The sequence below is a fragment of the Dermacentor andersoni genome, chromosome 3 (genome assembly GCF_023375885.2).
Source record: "Dermacentor andersoni chromosome 3, qqDerAnde1_hic_scaffold, whole genome shotgun sequence".
Taxonomy (NCBI): Eukaryota; Metazoa; Arthropoda; class Arachnida; order Ixodida; family Ixodidae; genus Dermacentor; species Dermacentor andersoni.
This window is the reverse complement of record NC_092816.1, coordinates 232,758,113-232,774,858: the sequence shown is the minus strand read 5'-3', so window position 1 is coordinate 232,774,858 and position 16,746 is coordinate 232,758,113. Positions and strand designations below refer to the sequence as shown.

At 47.2% G+C, this 16,746-nt stretch overlaps 1 protein-coding gene and 1 long non-coding RNA gene across 7 annotated transcripts in view; one reads left to right on the top strand and one right to left on the bottom strand.

The window, feature by feature from the left end:
• car (vacuolar protein sorting-associated protein 33A) overlaps positions 1–16,746 on the top strand; it is a 217,046-nt gene that overhangs the window by 99,520 nt on the left and 100,780 nt on the right. The window lies entirely within an intron of this gene.
• On the bottom strand, positions 691–10,075 carry LOC140216854 (uncharacterized). Its single transcript, XR_011893561.1, has 5 exons — positions 9,746–10,075; positions 9,553–9,685; positions 8,285–8,413; positions 2,226–2,308; positions 691–941 (listed from the first exon to the last, which is right to left on the bottom strand). It is a non-coding gene; the product is annotated as an uncharacterized lncRNA (long non-coding RNA).

Genomic DNA, 16,746 nt, shown 5'->3' with positions numbered 1-16,746 from the left:
GTGTCGGTAGAACGAACTGTTCAACCGCCCTTTTGGTATTGCAGAGTTGAGAGCTGCCTTGAGCGCATGCAAGAGCTCCGCGCCGGGAGCTGATAGAATCATGTATGAAATGCTCAAAAACTTACCAAATGACACGCAGGTTACACTACTTACACTTATCAACACTATCTGGAATGAAGGGTACCTTCCAACGGCATGGAAAGAAGCCATTGTGGTCCCTGTTTTGAAACCAGGCAAAGACCCTTCCTCAGTGGCAAGTTACCGCCCGATAGCACTCACAAGTTGCATTTGTAAGGTATTTGAAAAAATGATAAATCGGCGACTCATCCATTTCCTTGAACAGAACAAAATGTTTGATCCCTATCAGTGTGGCTTCCGAGAAGGGCGCTCCACAACTGACCATCTTGTACGTATTGAAGGACATATACCTGACGCGTTTGTACATAAACAGTTCTTCTTGTCGATATTTCTCGATATGGAGAAGGCATACCATAGAACATGGCGCTACGGAATCTTGAGAGATTTGTCAGAAATGGGCGTTCATGGTAATATTCTAAACCTAATAAAAAGTTACTAATCCAATCGTACCTTCCGGGTAAAAGTCTGCAATGTGCTGTCACGTTCTTTTACACAAGAAACTGGTGTACCCCAGGGAGGCGTGCTCAGTTGCACGCTCTTTATTGTTAAGATGACAACACTTCGTGCTTCCTTACCACCGGCCATTTTTTATTCCGTCTACGTGGACGACATTCAAATAGGTTTCAAATCCTGTAACCCCGCAGTGTGCGTGAGACAGGTACAGCATGGTTTGAACAAAGTGTCATGGTGGGCAGAGAAAAATGGATTTAAAATCAATCCTTCCAAGAGTTCCTGTGTTTTCTTTACAAGAAAGAGAGGCCTTGTTCCGGATCCTTACTTAGAACTGTGTGGACAACAGATACCTGTAAACAAAGAACACAAATTTCTAGGTAATGTACTTGACAATAGACTCACGTTCGTCTCACACATTAAACATCTTAAAGAAAAATGTCTAAAAACAATGAACCTAATGAAACTTCTATCGCAGACTACGTGGGGTAGTGACAGGAAGTGCTTAATGAACCTCTATAAGAACCTGATCCGGTCACGATTAGATTATGGTGCTGTGATCTATCATTCTGCCGCCCCGAGCGCGCTAAAGATGCTAGACCCTGTTCACCATCTAGGTATCCGTTTAGCCACAGGCGCTTTTAGGACAAGTCCCATAGAAAGTTTATATGCAGATCGAATGAGTGGTCATTTCATCTGCAGAGAACATACATCAGCCAAACATATTTTCTGAAAGTCCACTCTAATCCTCAACATCCGTGTTTTAATACCGTTAACAATATGACATATGCTACCCTCTTTCGCGATCGTCCCTCGGTAAGACAACCTTTCTCGCTGCGTGTGAGGGAGCTTAGTAAAGAAATGCATGTTCCACTCCTCGAGCTTCGCCTAATGCATCCAGCCAAGCTGCTACCTCCTTGGGAGTGGCAGCTGATACACTGCGATACATCTTTCACTCAAGTTACAAAGCACGCTCCAGAGATTGAAATCCAGATGCATTTCCGGGAACTCCGGTACAAACACTCCTGCACGGAGTTCTACACAGACGCATCGAAGTCACACGACGGAGTGTCCTATGCAGCCGTCGGTCCATCCTTTTCGGATTCCGATGTACTGCATCCAGAAACTAGTATCTTTACGGCTGAGGCCTACGCACTGTTGTCGGCTGTAAAGCACATAAAGAAATCAAAACTCCAGAAAACAGTTATTTATACGGACTCCCTTAGTGTTGTGACGGCCTTGATGTCATTCGTAATCCACAAAAATCCGGTAATTAATGAACTCTCTTCCGTCCTGTGCAAAGCATATATATCTAATCAACATGTGATTATATGCTGGGTGCCTGGACATAGGGGCATCGAGGGTAACGTTCTAGCGGACCAGATGGCCACATCAATTTCATTGCATGCAGTTAATCCAACTGCTTCGGTCCCTGTCACAGACCTGAAGCCTTTCTTGCGAAGGAGATTGCGAGACCACTGGCAACGCATGTGGGACGCGGAAACGGATAATAAGCTCCACCTGATAAAACCACAGTTAGGATTCTGGCCCTCTACTACAAAATCGCGCCGAACAGATGTCCTATTGTGTCATCTCAGAATAGGACACACGTTTGGCACCCATAATTTTCTACTCACCGGAAGTGAGCCTCCAACCTGTGATAGATGCGGGGAGAGGCTGACCGTACTCCACGTCCTCCTGGAGTGTCGGAAAGCCGAATCTGAGAGAAAGAGACATTTTTCATTAGCATACCGACAGCACATTCCTCTTCATCCTGCAATGCTTCTTGGTCCAGAACCGCTTTTTAATACAGACACAGTCCTAGGTTTCCTCAGAGATGTGGTCTTACATGTTATTAGTCCCATGCATTCGTAGTGCCTCCTCTCTCCAGAGGATGCCACTACGATAATTGTTTTGCATAGCACATGCCTCCAGGCCCTTCTGTTTCAAGGGCTCTAAGGAGGCAGTAGTGCTCTAGCATTTCTTATAATCTGATATATTTTACCTATTCTATTATTCTTTTTATATGCATCTAAATGTTCATAGTACAAGTCATACGTCATCGCCATAATTTTATTATACAGATTTTACGCACTTTAGAGCGTATATTTTAAGGCCTCTTTACAGTCACGTCACACCAACTTTATACTAATCATAATTACACTGCAAACTCATTAGCACAGACATGGCGCTCTTTGGCAATACCTGGCCCTTGCGCCAAAAAACCCCATACATCATCATCATCATCTTTTTCCGGTGACTGCTTTTCACTGGCTGACAAATGTTAAACACTGTCGCACAGCGCAGGATGTGTCTGCATATATCACAACATTCTTGATTCTTGTAGCCAATTCTATCTGTTGTCTGTGTTGTTGCTGAACCTTTTGTAATCAGATTGCATGCCTGACGCAAATAATGTTGTACATTCTAGAACTTACGCATGCACCAGTGATTATGCAATCCACGAGTCAAGCACAGTGCAGTCCTCTTATACAGTAAAATACAGTACTACAGTACTATACAGTAATACAGTAAAATCTCATAATGAAGTTGAAGGGGGTCGTAATTACTTCGTTATAACCATTAGTTCGTTATAGTGACTATCCATTTCTATCCACAATTACCAAGCTTGAGAGGATGTACTCACCACCAAATCTCACAGCAACCCGCCAGGCGAAACAGAAAACTGCTGTTGCACGGAAAAAAACAAGCGAAAAAAAAAAAAAAAAAGAACAGCAAGGAATCGATACTTTATTCATGCCAAACGGCTCATCACTGATCGATGAACAGCACACCAGGTGGCGGCTCATTTCGCAAAAAAAAAGGCCGTGATAGATTTTTGCGACATCTTCTTCAGGTGAATTATGGCTTTTTCAGCTGCAGCCGCTATTTCGAGTCCGTCCTCGCCGTCATCGTGAGCGCCAAAGAAGCGGTGCAGCAGGTCTCCCGCATTCAGCACTTGTGCGGCCGTTGGTATGTCGGGTTCGCCAACATTAGGCTCCGAACGTCGACACATTCTTCACTGTCGTCATTAGGCACCCCCATCACTGCACGCACAATTTCCACCTCCGTTAACTCTTCTGTCGTCACCGCGTCAGCATCGGCACTGACTTACGTGCAGAAGGCGTCACACTCGGGCACAACGCCGGTGTCAAGGAGATCGTCCCATGAGGCTAGGGCTTCGTTGCCCGCGGCACCCTCATTGGTGGCAGCACCGAGAACTTTGCTGTAACCACTGCTGCTGACACCGAATGAGGCATGCCGGAAGCAATTGGCGATCGTGCTTGCTGGTACAGCCATCCAAACCGCCTGTACCATCTCGATCGCCATATACAAGTTGATCGTGGACTCACGCTTCATGCTCATATTGAGCAGAATCCGGTCGATCGCATGCTTGCGGTAGCCCGAATTAAAGTTCATGATAACTCCTTGGTCGAGGGGTTCCTCAACTGCGGTGCAGTTTGGCGGCAAGAAGCATAGCTCGATGTTTTTGAGCACAGCGGCAGTGTGGTGGGCCGCGCAGTTGTCCAGTATGAGGTGTATCTTCAGGTTCAGCTTGCCCAGCCACTCGTCCCACTTCTGCAGCCATTGTGCAAAAATTTCTTTCGTCATCTAAGCCTACTCATAACTCACTTGGAGCTTTCATTCACCTTTAAAGCATCGTGGGGACACAATTTTGCCGACTGCAAGGGCCGGCACCTTTTCCAACCCATCCATGTTGGCCCAAAGCAACACGATTACATGGACCTTGCTCTGCTTACCACCCTGGCAGCGTTCACCTTTGAGGGCCAAGGTTTTTTGCGGCAGCATCTGGTAGAACAGGGCTGTCTCATCCACATTGAACAAATCCTTGGCACTGTATTTTTCTATCAGCTATCCAACGTTTGTCTCCACCCACATCACTGCAGCTTCGCGGTCGACAGGCAGCACTTCCCTGTTGACAGCCTTGCCGACGATGTTGTGGCGCTTCATCAAATGCTGCAGCCAGCCGACACTCGCCACAAGATCATTGTGCCCCATGATGCATGCGGAGTCCCTCGCTTTGCGCTGCAACAGTGCCCCACTCACAGGAGTGCCGCTTGCTCTTGCGTCCAAAAACCACTTGAAGACAGCCTCCTCTACAGCTTCCAAAGCGGGGGCTCGCAGCTCCTTTCTGTCTGCTTTTATGCCATGTGCGACAGCAACGCTATGCCAAAACCTTCGGCCACATTTTTCTTCTTCACGCCTGACTCGATGGCTTTCAGCATAGCCACCTTCTGCTCGATTGATATCGTTTTGCGCTTCCGTTTGCTGTCGTCCATCTCCTTTTTGGTGGCAGGAACTCGCACAAATGAACCGATAGAAACACTGATATCATTGATGCACACGGAGGCAACGACAAGCAACAACAAAACTGCAGTTAGCGCCGCCCCATACATGCAGCGGTAGAGCTAGTGGGTCCACCAGTTCCAAGGGAAAGGGGAGGCTCGGAGACGCCCACGGGAGACGCGAACGTCGTGCGCTATAAGACATTGACCTGACAGGTACCAAAATGGTCAGCAAATGCTTGTTGTGGAAAAAATATTGTAGACGAATATGTTACTTCCTAATGCGAAAATTGAGCACAGCTCTTCAGCTGTTTCGGCTTTTCTACATGCTGAGGCAAATAATTTGAGCAAGACATGTAGGTACAGTTGAAATTTTGTTATTCTTCACTTCTTCAAGAAACACTCCACTCCCAGTTCTTGATTGTCATGAAGGTAGCTTTGTGGTCGGAGTAATAGATGGACATATCTCAGACTTGCTGCACCAATGCCTGGTTCAGCGTAGCACACCTCTGGATTCTGGCGGCGACGGCGCTGTGCCTCTGCTTGGGCAGCTCATTTAGCAGCAGCGGCACAAGAAGGACTTTCACCGGTTGCCTTGCTCATGGCTCAGAAAGAACTGGCTGAGAATAAACTACTTATATAGGCAGACAGATTTTATTATGATATAAACCGTCTGTGAACCTTGGACAATTTGTCTGGTGCTAAACATTTCGCACTACCCGCCACAAATGGAGCGTAGCTTGGCACAGCTGCCTCGCTTATCGGGAGGCAGCACGTAGGCGCATAGGAACATTGCACGGTAACAGGATGGCAGCGACTGATTGACGCCGCTGACGCGGCTAGCAAGTCAACTGAAGGTGGCTCTGCGTGCACCGTCATCCGCTGATACTGAGCCGGCACTTCGGCAACTGGAGAACACCATGCACTCTCGCGCGGTTGCCGCCATGGAGGAAAGGAGGGGGGGAAGGGGTACACGCAGTGGCGAACAGCGGTGTCTATGCGTTGGGCTTGGGCAGCAGCACATCATTGAGATCAGCCGCCACCGAGCCGGCACTCTGATTGCCGCTGCACATGGGTGGTATTGGAGGAGAAGCGAAGAGAGCAAGGCTCACGCCGTGCGCAAGAGATGGCGCCAGGAGCGCGCACAGCTAGAGCAGCGCGCTGGCTCCGGCTACAGAGCTGGTTACAGCGTGAGTCGACGGCGCCGCGAAAGGCAAGAATGGACGCCAAAGAGCTGCGGTCTAAAAAAAGGTTTGTTATACCCATTGCAAGGAAATTTTAGTTTCGTTAAAACAATGTTTTCAATACATGGGCATCTATTGGAATTTCAAAGGGAATCACGATTGCTTCGTTATATCGATTAGTTCATTATATTCCATTTCGTTATAAGGAGGTTTTACTGTATAATTGTTATAACAATGAGTCTACTTCAGAGTATCGACTTATGCATTAGGGCTATGAGAAAAAAAAACATATATAATGATACGTTATTCACCACATATTGGATATAACGATTGAAATTCTGGCTTTTGGGGGGGCGTTTTCCACGCAGAGTAATCGTGAAATTTGCATTACCAAATTCTGTTTAACCGAGGCGGGGCAAAACGTTTTCCTATGCGAGTTCGTATCTGCCACCGTTACCGTGCAGCACGTACCGCCAGCGCACTGATTGCAAAATCCACGAAGAGCAGTGTTTTTGGATGGGCACCCTCATTCTATTCCAATTCCATTCCGGGGAAATAGAACTTGCCACAATTCTATTCCTTTCATTTCCTTGGAATGAAAAAACTTAGCCCATTCCCACTTTGGCAATGGCCAGGCAGTTCAATTCCATTCTTGTAATTCAATGTAGGAAAGGCATCTTGGTAGTTTTATCGAGTTACCGTTGAATGCACTACAAAGCTGATGTCACCAGACATGTTAAGAACTGCAAAAATATGCAAAACATGTTACCAAGTTCGAGGGATAGTAGCTTGGTGACATATCTTGTGCAGTACAACCACCCTAATAATTGTCATAGAGGCAGTTCTCCCACTACCTGTAGTATTTACACGGTCAGCATGTTTTAATAGGTTTGTTCGATTCAGAAAAAGGTGCACGGCACCTCAAACGAAAAAGTGCAGGGGGTGCCGGGCTGCACCCGCCCGCTGCAAGGTTCAAGGGTGCAGTGCACCGCGGCGGCGCCTTGCATTGCACCCCATTCAATCGAGCATGGGGGTGCAGGGTGCACTGCTGCACCTTGGGGAATCGAGGGTCTAGGTGCAGTGCACCGTGAATAGGTGCAGAGAAACTTTGCTGAATCGAATAGACCTAATAGCTTGTGATGTTTTAGTATTGTAAGCTTAAATTTGTTAATGCTAAAGTGACGACAGTGTGTTTTTGCTTAGGTGTCCTCGTGATTTTTAAATGCTGCTTTAAAAGACTCAAGCAGTGCAAGGTGCAGATTGAAGCATTATTTTGGTTTTATTCATCTAAATTTTGCAACAAAATGTCATGAGCAAAGTGGGCGCTTCACCATTTAGTTTTGAAAACCCGAAGTGTAAATGATGGCTGCCTCAACGATTAGTTCTGAAAATAAAAAAAAGAGATAAAACAATTTCCTTCTACCTAACTATGTGTTGTGCTTCACAAACATTAGCTGCTCAAAAGAGGCGCTTGACAGCTGATTTTGCTTTACTGTCATCATCAGGGATGCCATAGAAAAGATGCATTCCACATCACCTGATGTCGCATTCACAGTGAAAACTGCCCTTCGAGGTGGGAAAGCAAGGGAAAATGGCTAACATTTACTTTCTGATAGGCCAGGGGCTTAACTGTGTCTGTGCAAGTTCCCTCTGTAAAGTAAAGAGAAATTTCCCCTGCAATGAATCTAGTCATATTGTCTTGGTGGCCATTTTCATTTCGCCTGACGTTTTTAAACATCAATCTGCTTGGCACTGCTTCAGAGTCTGCAATTGCGACAGTGCTGGTGCTGTCCTGCCCTAACAAAAGAGGCCCCCTTCCCAGCACAGCAGAACACGTCTGCTCGACTGTTGCAGCTGAACACCAAGAAGATGTGTCTAAGAGGGTATTCATAAAAAAAACTAAAGGCTACGCTGTAAGCGTTAGGAACCTATTTGCAAAGAAGTGTGCCTTTGCTTAAGATTTCCGCAAGGGAAACTTCGATGTTTCGCAACGCGGGAAACAGAAGCCCGGCTGTCTCGTGCCTTTTCTGCTGCAACTCTGTGGCTTCCTCTATAGGGGAGAGAAGCTCAATCAAGTCTGTCACCATCCTCAGTTCATATTTACACAGTTTAGCCTTCTCGCATGCATGCAGAGTTTCTGTCAGGCCTGGATGACTCGAAAAAGTGTTAAAGAGCTTTCTCATAATTCGCAGCTGTGAGTTCTACCTTGTCGCATTTGTGAGGTTTCAAATGCAGACCGGCCACTTTCAACACTTCTTCCGTGTCGACGGTGCTCTTCCATATAGATGCAACAATGGTGCCACATTTTTGTATGACTTCCTTGGCATTGGGGTCCTACAATAAAGCAAGGACGACAATTAGTGAATATTGCCACTGCGAGTACAGGTAGCGCAAACGGCAAACATGTGATGCAGTAGAGTTTCAGAAAGAGAATGATGACAAACGTAATTGTACGGTATTGCACTTGACTACACACTGACACTGGGCTGCATTAGACAAAATAAAGTGGGGCCAGACATAGCCGTTTTCTCCCACCTTACGATAAATTGAGTGCAGATTAATGCATAGGCTGCACCTTCCTGTTCCTTAGGAACAAATGTTGTACACATAGTGCCATGGCTATGGCACTATGGCTGGTATTATCTTAATTAAATGGGCTTTGTAATTCAAATAAACATTCTAGCAGCAGACTGCCGCCTCACTGACTGGTTTTATATGTGTTTGCGGGCAGAGCAATTTGTACTAGAAGGAGTGACGTACACAAGATTTCATTTTTCTGAGCGCGGGGCAGGGGACGGGGGAATAAAAAGGAGAGGGAGATCACAAAAGAAGAAAAATAGCAAAGAGCACAAAATACAATAAGACAAAAATAGCTTGAACAAGGGATCAACCAAATCCAAATCCTTTAAAATGTAACTTTGGGACACCGTGGGCATTCTTTGCATGATGTGCCAGTTTTGTTTTTGTTTGTCTTTAGAAGTATTTTAGCACAGTTGATTGATGTGGTGAGAGCAGACCTCGAAGTCGCTCAAGCTTGGTGCCTGGCCTGTGGCAGAAAAATGACCTGCAGCCACTATTTGATGGGAAGCAGAGTTCGTGACCTCGGACATAGCAGCAAATGCACCACAAATCCCCCAGATGAAAAAGCGAAGTACGCTCGATAATTTGGCTAAATTTGAGCTGGGGGTATTTGCATAAGAAAGCTTTAAAGTACCGAAATTGTAATAAGCACAGTTGTCGGCCTTTTCTTTTCAAACTGCAGTTATTATATTTGTACATTCTTTGTCCATGCTTTCATGGCAAGTTATTTAACAAAGCTTGGCCCAAGCAATTGTTCATAAAAATAGTCATAAATGAATGATGTATAAATGCACAAAAGGTGAGACCAATATGTTATTTAATAGCACATATCTTTTATGGCATACTGCAGGCGGCGCATCCAAATCAAAGTTGCTCCAACTGATGGAACTCACTTAAAAGATTCTTGGTTAAGCGTTCCGGGCAGTCGTTGACACTGTTGTCATCATCGTCTTTATCAGTCTCCCACCCGGCAAATGCAAATACCTTTATTATTCATGAAGCGTTACCTGTCAACATGCGAAGGACCTGGAAAATGAAATAAAAACAGTTAACAGAGGCAAAATTGTACGAAAATGCATATTTCACCTTGTCAGCAATGTTCCACTGTAGCAACGCTGTGTCATACTTGGAGCGGGTCCGAGCAGCTGTGTGGCTCCCCGTCAGGCGAGTGAAACATAGGAGATACGTGTGAGAGGTGTAGTTGCTGTCTACAAATGTTGCTTCAACAGCCAGGAAGCCCTTCGTAGAATGTGGCGTCTACACGTCTAGTGCAATGCAGACGTACTCCGCTCCCACCAGAGATGATGGTATCATGGTCGGCAGCACTGATACTTTCCCGGGCAGGAACTTCTCTCTGAGGTCATCCCGCGATGGCAACTTATAGCTCGGGACGGTGACCTTAATATGAAAGAATACAAAACAGTTACTTTGAATAAAGGCAGCTTATAATGCAGAAGGATCGACATTTGGGCGAGTTGGTACTGGTTGAACATCTTGAAGGGGCAGCGCCAAGAAGCCGACAAGAAGAAAAAACTGGTTGTAATTCCATATGTCCATAAACTATCACACAGTCTCAGGAATGTAGCAGGCAGATTTGATATAAAGGTTGTTTTTTCTGCCCCTAACAAGTTGATCAAAATTTGTGGTAAAATCGATAGGAAATTGGCCCAGGCTGCCTCCACTCATGCTGGGAAAGGCTGTACTGTTAAGCATACTTCCCCGTTTGTGCAATGTAGAATGGGAGTAGTTTATGAGCTTCCTTTTTCCTGTGGTCACGTATACATCGGTCAAACAGGTCGGTGCCTCAATATTAGATTATCTGAACATAGGCGCTCACTAACGGGTAATGCCTACTCGCATGTCGCGCAGCATTCCTCTGAGCATGGGTGCACTCCAATATATAAAAACACCACAATACTTTCCGCGCATAAAAATCAGACTACGAGGGAGATTATTGAGGCATTCCATATCAGAAAAAAAGGGTCGCATTGTGTAAGCATGCCATCGTTATATTTGCATGATAGTGAATTTGAATATTTAAGCCGCCTCATAGCGTAGCATTAGATTAAATGGGTTTGCATGTTTTTTTGCCCGCGCACTGATACTGACGCCATGGATGGAGAGCACGTGGCTATGGGTTGTGTACATAAGTGTGTGTATGCCTTCGAATAAAGTTAGTTGTGAGTTCAGCGCTGTCCTGTGTGTTCCTGCCTTCTGTATTCGTTTTTTCGCGCTGCCCCTTCAAGATGTGCAGCTTATAATATTGTCGAGCTTATGTGACGAATTGTTTGAGCCCCTCCCTCTTGACAGCACGAAAGGGCTCCATGTCAGTGCAAATAATGTTGATATGGTGTCGTCAAGAACAGCCTTTCAATGAAAAGGCACAGAGCTGCATCCGGCGTTGAAGGCCGACGCTATCTTTGGCTGGCTTGCCCGCCCTTTCTCTTGTTGCGTGTACTCACGTTCGTGCTTTCTTTTTAGGTTCCAAATCAAATTATATGAAACTCTGACTACAGCATGTATAGTTTTGGAGCAAAGCTTGTGGTATGCAGCTTGTTCATTTTCTTTTTGGGTAACTTCAAAAAACTTTTTCCAATGTGCCATGTTAGTGAACTTACTGCGTGCATGAGCCGCTGGGTGCACGAGCCAGTGCGGCGGTGCATTATGGAAGCACTTTTTATTTGCAATAGAACAGAGCTCCCTAGAACAGAGTGAACGTGGGTTTTATTTGGCACAAATCTTCGCGTCGGGGCTTGGGAAGGTGCCACCGTGGCTTCAGTTTTGTGGGCTCTCCTGCTCCAGCTGGCTTCCCGAACCAATGCTTTCAAAAGTTTATTCTCTCTCTCTCTCTCTGTATGGAGGGAGAGGGTGTACAGTTCATCATGTACGACTGTGTGCTGCGCTGACCTCTAGACCTTTGTCGATAAAGTTTCGGACAATGATGTCTGTGTGTCTAGACAGGGGGGACAGTATTGCAGAAGCGTTGGGCGGCGAGGAGTATGAGGTGAGATGGCGTGCAGGCTGGTATGCGAAAGCTTGCAGTGAACACAAGCATCGCGCCAGCATCAATACGCATCACAACTTATAGAAGCACCTCTTCGAATATGCGTCCAACTCGCCAACGGTGACAGAGGCAAAAACAAAAGGTGAAGGGTGGGGAGACAGCAAGTAGCCAGGGCAGAGGCCCCGCCGTGGTAAAAAAAAATCACAAGGTGTAAGAAAGGGGGGGGTGGGGGTTAGTATGCCATCGCCATAGTTCCGTACGATGAATACCAATGGCATAGAGCCGCGGTTACGCGAAGAATCGAGACAAACTTCGGGGCAACTCGGTCCATAAAGATAGAATTATAATAGGCATGTTGCTTATAAATGTACCGTGCTTGTAACCAGCCAAGCCATTTTAAAAATACTGCTTTATTGTTTACATGCGCACTGTTCTTTACATGAGAATAGCGCGCCCCTGGCCATATAGGCACGCCACTAAATACTCTATCAACTTAAAGATAGAGGCGTAGGCAAAAGGCATAGCTCATTGCCAAACGTGTGTGTCATCTGTGTTCTTCTTTTGTCCTGTTTCTGATCCACTATGCCTTTTGCCTCCATCACGATATACGAACAAGTCCAACATGCAACTTTATTACCATTTATGTTTACTTAGTAAACCATCTGTTTTCTTGTCGCAAGAAGAGTTGTGCTTGCTTAACTCAGCAGAGTGATTGACAATGATTGTCACATGGGCTTCGGAATCATGTGCCTGTGTGTGAACACATGCAATTGCAGTAAACTTCAGTTGCTGATGCTCTCTCGTATGTGTCATCACGTACCTCACTAACAGTCTTCTAGTGGATGTCTTCTAGTACATCCCTACACAGTCTGCATTGTAAAGGGTCCGTGTCTTGTCATCTGATGAAGTTTTATTGCTTATTCTAGATAGGTGAAAACATGGTGCCATTGGATCCTCAAAATATTTGCAACGGCTGGAAAAATTTGTTAATCTTGTGACATTTAACACTATAACCCTGTTCATATATTTTGACAGGATTATGAGAAAGAAGCAAACATTGCAAATTGGGAAGACAAGAACCTATTGTCATTTTACCAGGGTTATGCCACCATTCTGCAGTTACTGGGAACACATCAATGGCATCCTGTAGTTTATCGACCTATTGCCACCTTTCTCAGTGGGGCCTCAGAAAAAAGAAAAAGACACTGGAACTTACTTTATGAGGCTTTGATATGACTAGTATACCGTCTTCAAGCATTCAAAGTATTGTGGCTTGTGTTTGATGTTCTTATATAGCATGTGGTGTTCTCCTTCCGTACTCTTGGGACAAAGGAACGACAAACACTGTAGTGCAAACAATCACAAGGGTATTTATTGCACCTTTCATAGATCAATGCCTGCTAGCCGAGTTGCTATCCACAAAACATGCCGATGGGCGCGCGACAAATCTAGAAGTCCGACTCACCGCGACCGGATAGCGAGCAAATATGTTCGCCCCATGCTGGATCCCAACGCTGGTCGTTCGCGCGTACGGTCACGCGAACGGTGGCGCCTTCGAAGGCAGGCCACGCGAGGCGGTCTCTCAGAAGCATGGATCGGCGCCCGCGCAGGACGTCCGCGCCGCTTGACGATCTCGAACCAAAGAGGAAGCGCCTTGTCTTTCGGCGCCCCAGTAACCCCGCCTGTCGGCGGCGTTAGCAGCGCAACACTCGCGCCCTCTCTCGTACTGCGCCTCAACCACTCCGACCGCCGCGGGGCCAGGCCACGCGGCGAAGCCGGATTACAGGAGACGCGCCGTGCGGGAAAACATGTCAGGGGAGGCGTGAGAGTCGCGCATCCCCACATCCCCCCAACCTTAAATCACTACATATTCCGGCGAAACATGTCGCACGCTCTAACATCAACGCGTGCTTCGCGAACAAGGCAGTACATGCAACCTTGGCCGCGCCGAGGAAATATCCACACGCTGTCCATAACATGGGAGCCGACATTGTCCCTGGGTACACCGCTGGCGTCCGCCGGTCACAGCAGCAGCTTTGCAGACTCAACGGCACGATTCCAGGCCAGGACTCCGGAAATGGCGACGCAGTAGTCGGAACGAGCAAGCGTCGCTCGCGCCGACGCGCCCTGCTGGCAAGAGCCGCCGTAGCTGTCGGTGCCCGCCGGCTACGGCGGCTTTTCACCGCCGCCGAGGGTTGCGAGCTGGATACAGGCGGCCACCGAAGTCGCTGCGCCGAACTCGCCACAGCATCACCATTGGCCGGTGGCTCGATCATAGTCCGGGGCAGCAGCGCAGACGATGTGCAGGTGACGGCAAACCAGGGAGACTCCAATCACGCTGCGTACACTCAACACACTCGGCAAACGCTAAACTAGTGCAAGGGAGAGGAATTCTGCATGCGCATCGCCCACGTGGTACGATGTTAACTCGGCTAGCAAAAGATCGGGCAGCTACTCAGATGCTAAGTCCACGTGAACGAAGCTCGCTTCCTTGAGTCGAACGAGTAATTTCAATTCGTGCGAGGCTAACTAAAATGAGGGAAGCAAAGTGCAACACCTCAACGCCACGGTCCACCAGGTTGTGTCCCTCCACGTACGACAGGCAGCTTCGTAAAGCCTTAGGCCTAAAGCGTCGTTACCCTGACAACAACCGGACCGGCATCCAAAAAAACAACACCCAAAATGGGCACAAAACAGGCAGCCGCGAGGAGACGTCAGCTCTGTTAGGTGCTCCTGCCCCGCTCGGTGCACGCAGCATCCGAGTTGACGGCGCCCACCGTCCCAGACGGTGTCGGAGCGCCCGGTGCCAGGCCGCAATACCAGTCAGCCCGTAGTGGCACCCGTGGCCCGAGGCCACCCGGCTCCCAGAGCCGCGACTTCATCAGAGTCAAAGAGAATTAGAAGAAGCTATTTACATAAGAAATTCGGACCACCCACGAGGCTTCCGTACTCACTCGCCTCAGGCTTGCGAATGCTCCGCGGGCGCTAAGCCTCGCTCTTCCAGGATGCAGACCACGTGGCTCTCGTACAGACTAATGTCATTAAAAAAACACTTGCGAAAAGGCTTAGCATGTTGACATGTTCAAACACAGTTCAGCCACCGCCGCCTCGCTGAAGAAAGCACGCCGCCAACGCTAGCAATCAAAATCCACGCTAGCCCTGCGCTTCGGTTGAAACAAAGGTCTCGAACGAAGCAAAACTGTTAAATCTATCGTCCGATGCCCCAAGAGGTCCACGTTGGGCAGCCAGATGTGGGGTTCTCCTCCCGTACTCTTGGGACAAAGGAACGACAAACACTGTAGTGCAAACAATCACAAGGGCATTTATTGCACCTTTCATGGATCAATGCCTGCTAGCCGAGTTGCTATCCACAAAACATGCCGATGGGCGCGCGACAAATCTAGAAGTCCGACTCACCGCGACCGGATAGCGAGCGAATATGTTCGCCCCATGCTGGATCCCAACGTCTGGTCGTTCGCGCGTACGGTCACGCAAATGGTGGCGCGTTCGTAGGCAGGCCACGCGAGGCGGTCTCGCAGAAGCATGCATCGGCGCCCGCGCAGGACGTCTGCGCCGCTTGACGATCTCGAACCAAAGAGGAAGCGCCTTGTCTTTCGGCGCCCAAGTAACCCCGCCTGTCGGCGGCGTTAGCAGCGCAACACTCGCGCCCTCTCTCGTACTGCGCCTCAACCACTCCGACCGCCGCGGGGCCAGGCCACGCGGCGAAGCCGGATTACAGGAGACGCACCGTGCGGGAAAACAACATATCAGGGGACGCGTGAGAGTTGCGCATCCCCACAAGCATTTAGGAATTTGCTCATAGAGGTTTTTAGTGTGAGACATTTCTTGAGACAGGGCTCTGATTCAAAATGTAGCAGCATAACTTCAAACAAGACTATAAACTGAAATCATGTGGCATTTAGAATCATGCAAAACCAACTAGTATACAACCCAATTTTCGACGTTAGTGAGCAAAAAATCTGTGCATGTGCACCCGCTGTCTTTTTGCCTTTGATGATGTGTTTGCACATGCTGGGCACATGCAGACCTGATTTGACCAGACAGCTCCCTGCAGTAAAAGTGAATGCAAAAAGACAAATTGTCGGCAGTCTCTAGATGGGCAGGCCATGTTCACAGCCATATTGAAACTGCCATTTCACCTAGCAGCAAACCAACTTGAGTGCAGAACAAGAAATAGCACTAGAATGAATGCCTTTTCCAACTCATGATAGGATGGCATCTTACGAACAATGCCCAATTTCAATGTGCAAAATTTCTCCAATATACAATAAAACAGTGTTGGCAAATTCAGAGTCTATGCTGCCAGTATAACGATGCCAGTTGTCATTGTCACATTGGTGATGTGCTTCATTGGATTCAAGAAAGCTGGGTGGAATGCAAATGTGTGCCACATTGTGATTTTTGTCGGTGAATAATTTGGTGCTACTGTTCAGTAGGCTTCCTTTTATGTAAATTGTAACTGTTCTTCTCTTCAAAACTTGCGTTTAAAGTCCACCGAATACCTAGGCAACTTAACAAAGTCCCCGCAGTGTTAGGTTGTTCATCTCAAAGGGTGGCCACTGTAGCTGAAAACACGTGCTGTAGAACTCCTGTAAAGGTCGACTTTATTTTGCGCTGAGACGAATGGGTCTGCTGTGTAGAAACGCCCCTTCGAGATCATTTTTGTAGATTACGGTAGTATACCAAATCATATCCTGCTCCCTTAGCAAACATAAAATTGATCAGAAATCTAAAATCGTGAAGAGCTTGCAAGTCAAGTGTGAAGGCGTAACGAGAGTCATCACGAGCTGACATGCTTCATAAATGTTTACATGCATAAAAAGGCGTCTTTACTGCTGCAGTCCACTCTGATCGATTCAACCCTTGCAGGACCACAAGATTTGGTCCAATTATCAAAAATGTCAAATTAACGGTGGCAAAATGAATTAAGATCTCTTTTATAGCTTGGATTCATCTGTAATCGCATTTTGTTTCTTGCTTTTAAAGCACTGCCCAACCATTATGAGGCAAAGAGTGCCGATAAGTTTAAAAGCTCTTCAGTATAGCAAAACATGAACCAAGG